Genomic DNA, 14,636 nt, shown 5'->3' with positions numbered 1-14,636 from the left:
TGCTTCCTCTTAAGGCTGGGCATAAATACCGAAAATAGAAAAATCACACCAAAACTTCAACAAACCGAACCGAACAGAACCGAACTAGTTTGGTTCGGTGTTTGGTGTCCACCGTAAAAAAACTGAAACCGAAATATCCGAACCGAAGTTTGATAAAACCGAACGTGCACCGAAATTTAATACATTACACAAAAAAATTAAAATAGTCCAAGCCCATTAAGTTTAAATAAAAAAAATCCAATTGTAATAAGTCCTCTTTTGCATTTGTATCCCTAATTTTCCACTTCAATTGAGAAAGTCAAATATCCTTAACAAAGAAAGGTAACTAGGATGTGTCTTTAGGATTAATGTATGTCCTTTATGTATTTTCTTAATTATTCTTACGGTATGTATATAACACCTAGTAATCCTATATCATGATTATAGTTTTCTGTTCTTGTGTATCTTGTTTGTTTGATTTTGATTTCAATTTATCAGTTTTATGTTTTTATTGCTTTTGAGAATATGAATTAGTGTCAGTGGAATCGCTTCTAATATTATATCAAAAAAACCGAATTGAAAAAACCGAAACCGAACCAAACCGAACTTTAAAAAACCGAAACCAAAAGAACCGAACCGAACTAGTTTGTTTCGGTGTTCGGTGTCCACCTTAAAAAAGCCGAACCCGAAATAGCCAAACCGAAGTTTGATAAAACCGAACCGAAAAACCGAACGCCCACCCCTACTTCCTCCCGTTTAAAAAAAGTGTTCACTTAGCTTTTATTTTTATTTTCTTTGTACGAATTGCCCTTCTTTTGGGGTGGTCTTTAATTTTTGTAAAACTTACATAAACAGCTACCCTTTAATAGCTTCTAACAATTTATAGCTACTTTTTCTACATTTACAAATCGTAGCTAGTTTTTGTTAAATTCGGTTGTATTTCGCGTTTTTGAAATACACAAAAATACAAAATTCGGCAGAGTAAAAATAAGCTGTATTTATGGAACAAATTCTCTTCTTTCATTTTAAATGGTAAGTCTAAATCAACCATGTATCACACATAACGGCTGAAGTTCCATAATAGCTCACGTCTCTCTCTAAATTACTCCATTCCAAACTTTTAGAATTCAAAAAACTCAGCACGATAATTTTCCAAAAATACAGAAGTCTCCTAGAATACATTGTTTTGCTGGATTCGGTTGCATTTCACTTTTTTTAAATACACGGAAATACATGTAAATAACTATATTTCAATATATTTGGATACATTGTTCAGTCGTATATAGCTCATTCAAACAACATATACAGTGAAATACATCTAATTTTCTCAAAATACAATCAGCCAAATATATTAAACTTATATTTACACTAAAAAAAGGACGAAATGCACTCAAATTCTGAGATACAAAGAGATAGAAGAAGGAGAAGAAATCATGGATTTCATTCAAATCTTCGATGAAATACATAAAAATACACTAAAAAATGACGAATACACACTTTCTCCTTCGAAATACAAGCGAATACGAAAAAATACACTATATCCATGATGACATCTTCTTCTCCGACAAAAAAATACACCATATCCATGGAGTGGTCGACTGCTACTACTGTAAGATTCTTCAGATTTTCGATGTCGTCCATGGCAAACTCTTCTTCTCCGACAAATTCCTCCACCATTGTTAAAGCTCCTCTTTTTGCCAACCATAGTTGCTGCTGCTACTGTAGGATTCTTCGAATCTGATGTCATCCATGGACCGAAAAATTCCTTGGCTCTGTCGTCCCCCACCGCTATTAAAGCTCCTCAAACAGCCAGTAAAATTCCTCAGCTCCGTAGAGTATTCCTGCTTGGAGTGTCCCTTTCGGCCATTATAATGGATAATTGAATCTTCTTGTAAAAACCCTAACAATGGAGAACTTATAAGCAAAATTAGAAAAATACAGCAAAAAATTTAAAAACCACCAAAATCACTTACCTATTTTTGGTAGTACACGATTAAAGAATAGTAAAACTCGTGCAAATAATGATGAGAGAAGATGGAGAGAAAATCGGTGGGATACCATCAGCGTATATTTAGGAATAGACCCAGTAACTGAAAGTTACTGGACCGTGTATTTAGGGGTTATACAAACCCATTAACTGAAAGTTAGTGGATTAGTTATGGAATGTAATTTTGCAACAATAAAGCTGCGAAAAAATAAATAAAAAATAAGGTAATTATTATTCATAAATAAGTCTTAGGGGTATTTATGGCAAGTAGATTTTACTTAATTTCCCCCCTCAAATTGGTGGTCTTTAATTTTTGCCCATCACTTAATACCCCGAGGTTTTGAGTTCGAACCCCAGCTCAATAAGAAAAAAGAACGAATTTCGCAAGATAGAGATTTGGATTTGCAAGACAGAATTTTAACTACCTTAAGGTAGATTTTTGCAGGTAAACTATTTTCGATGGGGCAGAGTTTTCTACCTAATTTTTTTTTTAATTTTTGCCTGAGCAGGGGTTCGAACCTAGAATCATGAGGTTTTAGGCAAAGGGCAAAAGTTAAATATTTTCATTTTGATGGGAAAAAAATTAAAGACCACACCAAAATAAGGACATTACTGCGAATTGTCCTTTTATTTTCTAGTTCAAAAAGAGTATCCACTTGCCAAATTAAAAAAAATTAACCTTAATTTCAGATTTGCATTTATTAAGTAAGTGACCAAATCTCAATATCTATTTAATTAAGGATAATTTAGTCAAATTATATATTTTTACCTAGAAATTAGCATTTTCTTAAGGGATGTGCAAATTGGTGAAAACTCTTTTTGCACCGGAGGGAGTATTTTCTATCACTTAGGGAAAGAATAATATTTGTCATCTTTTAACAACAAAAATTTCATTAGTATATGACATTCAGAAGATTCAGGAAAAAGAAAGATTTTTTTCTGAGGGTAATTGGAATTCGTTAAAAATATCTGGACAAAATAATGTACAAAATCTGAAGAAGACTGAAGATGATTTGGACTGCTCAAATTTATAGCTGAAATCGAGTTAAACTAACGAGAACTCGATACACATATATTCATGTATTCCACACAGGTATATATGGAATATATAAAAATGTACATGAAATACATAGGAATGAACAAATATACTTAAAGGGATATACATGTATATATGGAGATTGGAGAGTATAGATAAATTTGTATTCTTTGTTTATTTTGAATTGTGCTACGAGCTTTTTCGCAAAACTCAAGTAAATCATCTCCAATGAAGCTCAAAACTTAGGATAAAACTCACACAAGTGTTATCAACTCTTAATATACTCGCTTCCAATTGTAGCATTTCAAATTTTGACTTTTGGATTTGCGAGCCTTAAACTCAATATTAATTTTAAGATGATTGGTGGACACGTTGAAATCCACAAGCCCTAATGGATTAATGCTTGGGAGAGTTCCGTTGAAGCCATTGGTATATAAGATAAAATCCAGTCAAGTGGGTGACATTGAGATTACGAAGAAGCTTTGGGGTTAGAAATATCACAAGGGAGAGCCAGATAACTTGGTTGGCCAAAAAAGAAAGAAATATCGATAAATTGGGTAATAAGTTGATAGTTGGACCAAATAGCTAAATCATTTATCTTTGAAGAAACATGTCTTATATTTCTCTTTTGTAATCTCTCGGTTCAATGATTGGTTACAAGCGCGGATATAAGTAAAGGAGATTAACGTACAAACAATAATATAACGATGAATATATATACACTGCAAATTTACTCAGCATTAAAAAGTATGATACTAAGGTGAACTGCAATACCTAAACGCAAGTAATTTAAGATATTTAGACTCATTGTTCAGAAGAACGGAATGATAGATAGAAAGGTGCAGTTCATAACGAAGATCGTATGGCTGAAACAGCGAAGCCACTTCGCGATGTTATATGATACAATGATGTCTATCGAAGTGAAATTTAAGTTTTATAGAACAATTATAAGACCAACAATGTTATACAGTGCTAGACCGCAAACACCTGACAAATTCACAAGATGAGTGTCTAGAGATGCAAATGCTAAGATGAATATACAGTCATAATCATCATATTATATTATACTAAAAGTGGAAAGTTCCATTATTAAAAGTTAAAACACTAAAATACCCCTGTAATGTTGAGTGACCATAATAACCTTTAAAATTATATATTACCTCCTTCATAAACCTGTACATTAACTAACATTTTTTTTGTTGGTGCAGAAAATCTGCAGAATTTGAGTAGTTCTTTGAATAGTAATAAATACACTAAATTCATTTGAGTAAATGATATAAGACCAAATACATCTCCTACATGCTGATAAAATGCAACTCCCATTCGATTCTCATTAACTTCTTTCATAACGTTTAAGTTACATTTCTCCAACTTAGTTGTCTACATTTAAGATGGATCTTTCCACAAAATTTTACATAAATTTTCAGTTACAAAAGAGAGCATAAATAGGGGCATTAGGCTCCATCCCATCGCACTCACAACTTCTTCCCTACAATCTAAAGTTATGACATATATGCAACGTCAACAAAGCCAACAAACCTGATATTTATAGGAGCCACATGAGCATATTCATACAAGACAAGGATATCATTCTTTCCTCATAAAATATTAAGTATTTGGTTTGAGGTTGAGGTTACTATTAGATATTCATTTTCTTCCATAGATAAAGTAATTACTCTCTGATTGTATGTTATGGTGATTTGGAATGCAGACTTGTTGTACTAGCTTTGAAATTAGTCCCACAATTTTGCTGTTAAAAGAAGTGATAATTTCCTGTTTACACTTTAATGTCTTTATATATATATATATATATATATATATATATATATATATATATATATATATTGTCTTTTCGTGTTGAACTCTTAGAAAGATTTTTATTTTTATTTTCAGTATTACTTTTTTATAACTTACATGACATATACACGTGCAAAACACATGTCCAGAAACTAGAATGATAAAAAGAAGAAACATATGACAAAGAGGGATAGAGGTCAATTAAAATCAATCATTATAAGCAAAATTTTACTGGATGTGTAATGAATGTTTAGACAGGTCTCAAGGACAACTAATTAAAGCGAGAAAGAAAAATAACATGAGCTAGTCAGTAAAGCAATGTACTGGGGAAAGCATAACAGAGTGATATAAATACCAGTATCTGCTTAAGATTGCACCTGCAATCGGATTGAGAATGAACAGAAGGTGACAGACTCGCATCCTGATTATTCCAATGCTAAGAGAAGACTTTCATGTCACATTTGTGCCCATTATCAACTCGTGTTTCTTTGATATTTCTGACTGACTCGGCAACATCTTCACTGCATGATTTTACTTCAATATATTGCAAATAACCCAAGTCCTCGAAACAATCAGGGATTGCTTCGAGATGTAAACAACTATCTAGAACCAATCTCTTGAGGAAAGAAAAGGCTTCGTCAGACACTATACATTTTGAGAGTTTGAGATTTTCTAGTTCCAAGAATTTGAGCTGAGGGAACTCATTATCTCTCACTTCCCATTCATCCATTTCAAAGGCAACTTGTTGCAGTTTAAGTACCTCAAGGTTGGCAATGATTGAAATTTCAGCAGGCGGCAGACGAAATTTGCATAATGTCAATTTCTTGAGATTCATTGGAAAGTTTAATCTTGAAGGACCTATCTTTGGAATACTAGTGAAGACCACCTTTGTGTTTCAAGTTGAGATAATGAGTCCAATACAGGGAAGCGGTTTTCATTCTCTCCCCAACACCCCGAATCAGCAAATATACATCTTAACTTCCGAAGGTTGGGTGTTCTTCCTGCTATCCTCCCTATGTTGTCTGCCCTGGAAACATATATTGACGAAAGTGTTGCCAAATTGTACAGGCTTTCATCGAGAGATTCTCTCACACCACTTAAATCAAACAAAGCACTGTCACTAATGCTTAAATTTCTCAACTTACTCAGCTTCCAAAGAGTATCTGGCAACAGTACCTGTCCTCGATTTCTTTTGACAATGAACGTTTGAAGATTCGAGAGGTTTTCTATGGATGATGGGATAGAACTCTCAGTAGTTTGAACAGCTAGGTATCTCAGATGCTTAAGTTCAGTGGGAAAAGATTTCACTTCAACAAACTCCAAATCCAACACCCTGAGAAATTTGAAGTTGCCAAAGATGATAGAGGCATGTCCCATTGAAGAACATGTATTATCGCTAAGCTCCCTGAATAACATTGAACGGGCGTGTGAGCATAACGGCCTCCACCCAGAAAGATCATCTTGATTAGAACAAAATGATAAGCGGCGATGCACAGGCTTTTCAGAATAAAAATGTGGATAATTCGCATCTTGATCTCTGCATAGAGAATTTAAGTAAGGTAAGGAATAAGTGAAAACATATGAATTAATCAAAGCCTCGAGAAGAATATAAAGAAGGAAATACCTTTTCAGCCACAAAAGAAAATTATCTTCCTTAGCTTTCTCCTTGCAGAAGTCGAGTATTAGATCGTGCACACGACATGCTTTGATCTTCCCGGTTGATCTCCTCTAAGTTACCATGACAAGGTTTCTTCCAATAAGATCCTCCAAGTAATCTTCTGCCATATCCTCCAAACACTTCTCCTCTTCATTTTTTATGAACGCCTCAGCAATCCATAAGCTTGTTAATTTTGACACTGAAATTTCTCTGCCCTCTAAAAATGCTCCAAAGTACAAAAAGCAGTGTTTCAGTTTGTAAGGTAAATCATCGTAACTTAGTTTTACTAAATCCTTTGCGCCATCCTGCACTGTTTCCCCAAAACTTAACTCCATCCGCGTCCAGCATCTTTCTGTCTTATCCATCTTTGCGAGAAGACCAGCGACTATAACAACGGAAAGTGGTAGCCCATTACACTTCTTTGCTATGTTTTTCCCAACTTCCTTCAACTCTTCTGGGCAGATTTCTTGCCCAAATACCCTTTTCTTTAATAACAACCAACTTTCTGGCTCTTCCAGACTCCGAAGATAATGGGGTTCAGTGACACATTTAGCATGCACAGCAACTTCTTTAAGTCTGCTGGTCAAAATGATTCTGCTACCTTTTCTATTATCAGGAAAGCATAATTTCAAGTCATCCCATGCTTTTACTTCCCACACATCGTCAATGATTAAGAGGTATCTCTTTGGCAGTAGAATTTTCCGTAGTCTATCAGCTAATTCATCAGCACCTTTTTTACAAATTTCAGTGGGCTCAATACAATTAGCAGAAATCAAAATGGAAAGTAGCAAGTCTTCCCGAGTGTATTCTTGCGAAACACAACACTCTGCCCAGAAATCAAAATGAGAAACAATTATATCATCACTGATAAAACTTCGGGCAAGGGTCGTTTTACCTGAACCGGCCATACCCACAATGGAAACGACATCCAGTTCTTTTAATCCTCCAACTAGCTGGTCTCTTATAGTTTTCTGGACATCCCCAAAACCAACCAGTTCTTCGTTGGTAGCATTGGAGGCACTTGTCATATTCTTTTCCTTGGATATGGTTAACTCTGTCTTAATGAGCTTAATCTCCTTTATGATTTCCGAGAGCCACACTGTAAGATAAGTAAGAGGTACCTCTCTAACTGCAAATGAATCAAGTATGTACTCTGCCTCAAAAGCCTTATCAACGACTCTTCCAACAAGATTTTCAAGTTCGTTACGCTGCTTATTATTGCCTTGTTCTGCTACACGCATGACGGAAGGTTCGAAAAATGTAAGCTCCTCATGGACTAATTCAAGTTGATTCTTCACAGAAGCAAGTGAATCAGAATGGACAGAAAGGAACTCCTTGAAGCTGTTGAGAAGGTGATTGGAAAAGGCCAATTTATCATTCTTAGGCAAATGGGACGTTACCCACTCTCGGATCTTTTGATAAATCTCCATTTTGACAGACCGAATCATGTCTAAGATAACAAGTAATTGTTGATGCCAATCTTCCTTGTTGCTATCACCAAATGAGTAGACAGCAAATGCAGCATGAATGACCACACTCGATAGCCGTTTGAAGAAACGCATCTTCATCTCATCCTGAATGTCGTTAATCAGAGGTAACTCATTCAGACAGATTCTCAACGAGTTAAGCTGTTCTGCAAGGGATTCTTTTTGATGCACAGTCAAGAAAGAAGACTCTGTTAACTCCATGGACATTTGCTGAAGAGTCTGCATGAATTCATCCGCGGCTTCAATTGGGGACATGACGACGAGAGTGCCTGATGATGACTTTAAATATCTCAGGACGTCTGTGCAGATGACTCGGACGCGTAGCTTAGTATGCTGAATCATTTCCTCCAGTTTATCCGGAAGGCTACAACCCATATTGATGTAGGATGTAATTGCTACGCAGGTAGCCACATAATCAGCATGACGCAACAAAGTCTGCCAGCAGTCTTCTTGTTCTGAACTGCATATCTTTCCGAGAAAGCACACAAAGTTTCTGAGTGCTCTCAACTCCTTTTCGACCAATTCTACTTGAGCCTTTGCAGAAGCATACGTGCTGCTCTGTGCCTCATTAGACACAGCAAGCGGCTTGCCGAGGCGAACAATCACCAGGTCCTTGGCATTCTGTACAACATTGTCTATGTATTCCACCACAGGTTCGTGGGTCAGGGGTGTCGTAGTAACAGCTGGAGCTGTGGTTTCAAAATAACCACACTTGTCTGAGATATCGTTCCTGATAAACTCAATTTCTTGTAGCACATAAGAGTAATTAAACTTTGAGTCAGAGCCGAAATCAACTTCTGCGGATTTCAGAACACTTTTGATCTTTATTTGCAGGTCTCCACGCTCCAAGAGGAGAAATTTACCCAGAAACCATAACTCTGTCTTCATCAACTTTATGTTTTTCTTGTGGTATTCGGACAAATCATACTCATTTTCTATCCTTTGCAGAACGCTCACCGGATCAGGAATGACTTCAGCGGGTTCTATTGCTTTTTTCTGTGATTCCTTTTTGAACACGCAAACGAATTAAACAAAAGTTTTAGCTTCAGAAATTTGACTACATATACCACTGCAAGAACTATAATAATTGGGTTGGGGGCCTTGATGGTTTTATATACCTCGAGTTTTGTGAGCTTATCTGCCGCGATTTTCATGTGAAGTTAGAGAAATTATATGTGGTTATTGCTAATTTATATCGCTTTGTATCTAGGTGAAGAAATAAGTGAAAAATTGAAGAAATTAAAGGAGGGCCCATCGCGCAGGCAAGGCAGTGAGTGAACAAGCTGCGGACATTCCACAAAGGTATTAAGTTTGTGTTTGTAAGTTGCTTTTTCTATTTGTGATTTTTTTGTTTCCACATAATTTCTGGAATATCTTTGCACTTTCTTATTGAAGTATTGGTAGATGTTACCTACCATTTAAGATGCAATTTTATTTGCATTCTGTAAGATAAATATATCATTCTTTCTGATTCAATTTGTTTGTCTTAAATGATATTTTGATTCGTTCTACATATCTTTAATTTAAGTCCACTTGATTCAAAAGTTTTCTTTATTATCTTAAACTCTGTGTTAAATCAAAATTAGACAAACAAATTGAAACTTAGGAATAATAAAATCAATTGTTTAAAGGAAGGTATATGGACATATTTTGTAGTAGTATTATAACACACCTTATGTTATCGTCTAAACAGTCTAATGGCAGACGCATGCATAGGAGATTGCTGGTCGTGCTATTTGTTTAGTTCTCAAATGCCATTTGTAACTCTTCAATTTGTAAATCTTCACCTTCATTTTATGTGAACCGGTGTAACTCTTTTTCATTTCATTCTCTCACATTCTAAATTAATGAAACGAATAACCATACAAACTATTCTAGGCCATGGTGATCGTGAAGTAGGGTTAATTAGTCATTATACATGCACACTTTTCATATTCCCACCTCATCTTTCACTAAATTTTCTTGATAATTGCTTTGTAATTTTTTGTTGATATCTACCTATGGACAATGCAAAGATTCCGCTAGTTAGTTAAATTATTTTTAACTGTTGTTCCATCCGAAACCTCATTTTGGATCTCAAAACAACACGATGTTCCTCTCTTTTGGCCTTTTCTCATCCTTTCTTCTTTCAGCTTAATTCACTCCAATTTTCTCCCTTTTTCGGTCTTTTTCCTCATTTATTTGTCATGTTAATTAAGAAAACTCAAAAGTCATTCTTAATTATGTTAAAAGATTGAAAAGTTATTTCTATTAAATTACGCTAAATTCTAAAAATACTCATATTTCAAAAGTCATAACTATACAATTACACCAATTGGAATTCTATAATTTTGCAAACGGTTTCTGACCCTTCACATCCTTTATTGCACATCCACACACCTCAAACATAAACAAGCATGATCAAATGCATAGGATTTTGTCCTAATATATAGTTTGAAATGCACTATATAAGTGTTTATTGGGTCTGATCAGTCTGACCACATTTTCTTTTCTCATCTGCTTCTAACTTTTCTATCTTTGAATTCTTGGAGGCAATGTTTATTTTGAGGAATAATATGATGGAGTAATGTTTGTTAGAATCACACGCTCCCAAATATATTTCTTTTTGTAAGACTAAACTTATAGGAGAGTTATCAAAGTGTCAAATTGGTAGGAACCGTTACTTGCAAAAAGAAAAATATTTAAAATTTCACATCAAATTAGAAGAAAAAGCAACAAGAGATTTGTTTTATACACATGATTTGAAAGGAAAGAACTTTTGAAACGAAGTGACGGTTTTGAAAGAAAGATTTACAGACAAAGGTGAAAAAATTGGTGCTATCATTATTTTTTTGTGCTTTCTTTTTCTAATTATTTCTTCTTCTTTAGGTTTCTTTCTTTTATAATTATAAATTATAAATAAAAATAGGAGAAACTATGTGAGAATTTTTTTTTTAACTATGTTTTTGTCTTATTTGTTGAAGTTATTTATTGTTCTTGCAAAATTGACAATATAACGAGGTTGAAGTTAATCTCAATGAAATGTGTTTACTTTTGATTTAGTTAATTTATTACTATTAACTAGTGATGAAGCCGCGCTTCGCGCGGTTATAAACAACATCAATAAATTTATACTAATAAACAATGCTACCAATTATTAGAATGATAATGGATTAACTTTCTTATATGAGTAACATTATTAATTGTATATATTTAATTAGATTACAAATCTCTATTTGTGTGTTAAATATTTTGTTAGATAACAATTAGAACTTTTATTTCTCTATAATTTTCTTCTATTGAAGTAACATGAAGTTGAAATAAAAAGTAAAGAAATTTATAATCGACAAAATTCAAATTAAACGAAAGAATTACAATTTTCTTTAAGACTTCTAGTCTTTCAACTGTCGTGCAGAATAAGTATAAGTGATAAATCTAGAAGGTATCTATAAGACCGCCCGTAAGCAGTGTTATTAACTTATAATTAGCCTCTCTTTGTCTATCTTATACTCTAGTTAACTGCAATAAGCTTTTTATTTAGTAATTAGTTATGTCAAAATTGATGGATCTAGATTATGTACAGTATATGCATAAGCATTCACAGAAAAAAAAAATGTCGAAGGGAGAAAAATTTACTTAGTAAATATAAACACTAAACTTCAATACTGTTAAAAAAAAAAAAAAACTTTTACTAATAAGTACAAAAAAGCAAATAGAGTTTATCAATATTAGTTGAAAAGGATCAAGAGAACCTCTTGATTATGTTTGCGATCTATTCCTACCACAATGGTAGCCACAATTTTTTTTTTTTTGGCAGAAGTTATAGGATCTCTTAGACCCAACTGTTCATTAATTTATAGAATTTGATATAATAACAATTAATATTGCTTCTATTTTGAATGTCCTACCTCAGAAAGAACAACAACAATATTCCCAATGAAATCTCATAAAGTGGAGTCTTAGAGTAGAGTGTACTCAGACCTTACCCTCATCTTGAGAGGTAGGGAGACTGTTGCCGATAAACCTGGCATAAGGACCGACAATTCAAAATAGTACGAAAAAAGAAATAATGAAACGAATTATAAGTCATGGCAAAATACTATAAAAAGCATGATAAAACACTAACAACCACAAAAAAGGAAAGTGACAATCACAAATTAATAAGATAATCAAAGTACAAGAAAGAGGCTATAAATAACACTTTTATTCTTCTACTCTCCACTGTTGGCTGTTGCCCTTGTAAGAAAGATCCCCCGGACCATTCGAGAAGTTCAAAAAAGTTAGATAATGAAAAAAGAATTTTTAAGAAACGTGTAATATAGTTAGGAGGGAAAAAATGGAGAAGATAGATCCTCAAAAATAACTGCATATCTGTTAGAAGCCAAAGCCAAATCATGGAGGAGAAAACAAATTTACCAATATCATGAGAAAACACACAAATAATGAGACAAGCGACTAATTAGAACCTAGAAGGAGAAAAGACAAAATTTTCGAAGACCAGTTAGTAGCAATCCACTTCTGTTCCATCCTCTTACATGGTTACAAAGTTGGGTCAATACTTCTTATGCACCACGTTCACGAAACCAAGGAAACAAACTATAGAATAGCTCTTTGAAAATGAACAGTTCTAGGTAAAACGAAAAGTCATCAAAATGTTCGGTATATCCCTTTAATGCATTTATTAGATTAGTTTTAAGATAGTCTTATTTGCTGCTACCGTGCTACGTGGGCTGAGCAGTTACTACAATTGCTGGGCTAAATTGCAATAGCAACATGGGTTTAAATTAATTAGTTTTAGTAGATTATTTTGTGTATTTTATATAGAGAGATGAAAGAAAAAATCTCAAAAAAAGGAGAAAAAAGATAAATAGGAATGGTGTCTATAGAGAGGTGCCACATCACTTTGTTTATGCCTAGCTTTATATTATATATAGATTTCTATGTATATAGATGAAAAGTTTATTTCTATATTGATTAAATTTATAGGACTAATTAAAAATTTCACAAAATATTTTACTTACCGCGTATCACTAGTTATTAAATATTTTAGCAACTATTATCTCTATGGCACATGACTACAACTTTTGTGTTGGTGTTCACCATGAATTTGACAGTGACTTCAATCCATTCATCCTAAGGTAGGCACACATCTATTGATTGAATTTCTGAACAATTCCTACAAATCACTATTTTCGCCTGACAACTTTTTGATATGTGTATCTATAAAAAGGAGATCACAGTTTCTTAAAATAAAGGCAAAAACTTTAAGACATGAAACATTTAATTTGCAACCATAGCCGACGTTGCTCAATTTCACATGTAAATTATATGTTGTTGACACATAAAAAAATAGAATTATTGTCAAGTTGAATACTTGACATAATATAAAAATTGCAAAATTGAAGTCTCTAAGCTCACCATTCATCGCACACATGCTATACTATTTTAAAAACCTTTGTACGAATAAGTATGGGATACACGTGCAATGCACGTATCCGAAAATTAGTATTAGAAATATGGTAACATTAGAATTGTGATCCTATTAGAAAAGGGTTAATTTAGGAGGTGGCTTACTTTTATATAAAGAGGTGCATTCTGGCATAATTTAGAAGAAATGCCTGTGACGACCTGCTGAATATTCTTTGATTCATCCCTACAAAAACAACAAGATTGTTTGTGGAAAATGTAAGAAAATCAAGTATTAGTAAGTATTTCATATTGTTCATGTTCAGCAGTGTATTGATTAAATAGGAAATATTGTAGTTGAAATATGAAAGTTGCAAAACTTGAATAGTTTAGGAGGGTTTTTATGTATTCGCGGCACAATGCCTTCTTACTGATAGAAATATACTTATATAATGAACCATCAAGCAGCATTTTTTACGTCTAAAGGATAATCAATGAAATTAGATTATGCATGCAGCATGCTTAGCTCAATGATATATATTTGATTTCCACTTTTTAAATTTGGTAAATATGACAAATTTATTGAGTTTTGATCATGTTTAACTCATTTTTAAGGTATAGATTCTTTGTTCTATAGTAGAATATATCTAGGCTTCTCAGAAGCATCCAAATTTGAATGGAAATTATTCCTAAAGTTTCTAACTCACCCGTCACTGATAACATATCCTTTTCGACATGCGGCAGCAGTCATGGCGGTTCTCCATGCTTGCACCTTCTGCATCCCCTCATCCTTATACTTCAATTCATGTTTTGCAAAGGCATCTTCAAAGCTCCCTCTTTGCTTTCGAACATGTGATGGATCCACATCATAGAAGACTGGTATGACTGTTAGTCCACTTTTGCCCTTGCATTCCATGATCTTCACTAATTCGTTCAAGCGATAACTCGATCTAGCATAATTCTTTGAGAAAATGATAAGAGCGACCTGAGTCACTTCGATAGCTTTCAAGTGATCTTCTGAGATCGAATCGCCATGCTCTAGAAAGGTCAATATTCCCATGTTTTCCAAAGCTTTGTACAGGTGACCCGTAAATGTGTCTCTAGTATCTTTACCTCTAAAACTTAGAAACACGTCTTACTTCAATGGAGGACCGCACTGTAAATTACTCGAAGAAGATGCCATGAATTCAATTAATTCGTTGAAATTTGAGAAGAAATAAAAAAAAATTGAGTGAATAGATAGTGGTTGTGATGAGAGAGAAATTGATGATATATGGGACAAATATATATATATATATATATATATAT

The 14,636-nt window shown here is 33.8% G+C and overlaps 1 pseudogene; it reads right to left on the bottom strand.

Moving 5' to 3' along the window:
* Positions 1–1,399: 1,399 nt before the first annotated feature.
* Positions 1,400–14,564, bottom strand: LOC132615458 (putative late blight resistance protein homolog R1A-3; annotated as a pseudogene).
* Positions 14,565–14,636: the final 72 nt, after the last annotated feature.

The sequence above is a fragment of the Lycium barbarum genome, chromosome 10, assembly GCF_019175385.1.
Source record: "Lycium barbarum isolate Lr01 chromosome 10, ASM1917538v2, whole genome shotgun sequence".
Classification (NCBI taxonomy): domain Eukaryota; kingdom Viridiplantae; phylum Streptophyta; class Magnoliopsida; order Solanales; family Solanaceae; genus Lycium; species Lycium barbarum.
Note: the sequence above shows the minus strand (reverse complement) of the source record. Positions and strands in the feature narration are given on the sequence as shown.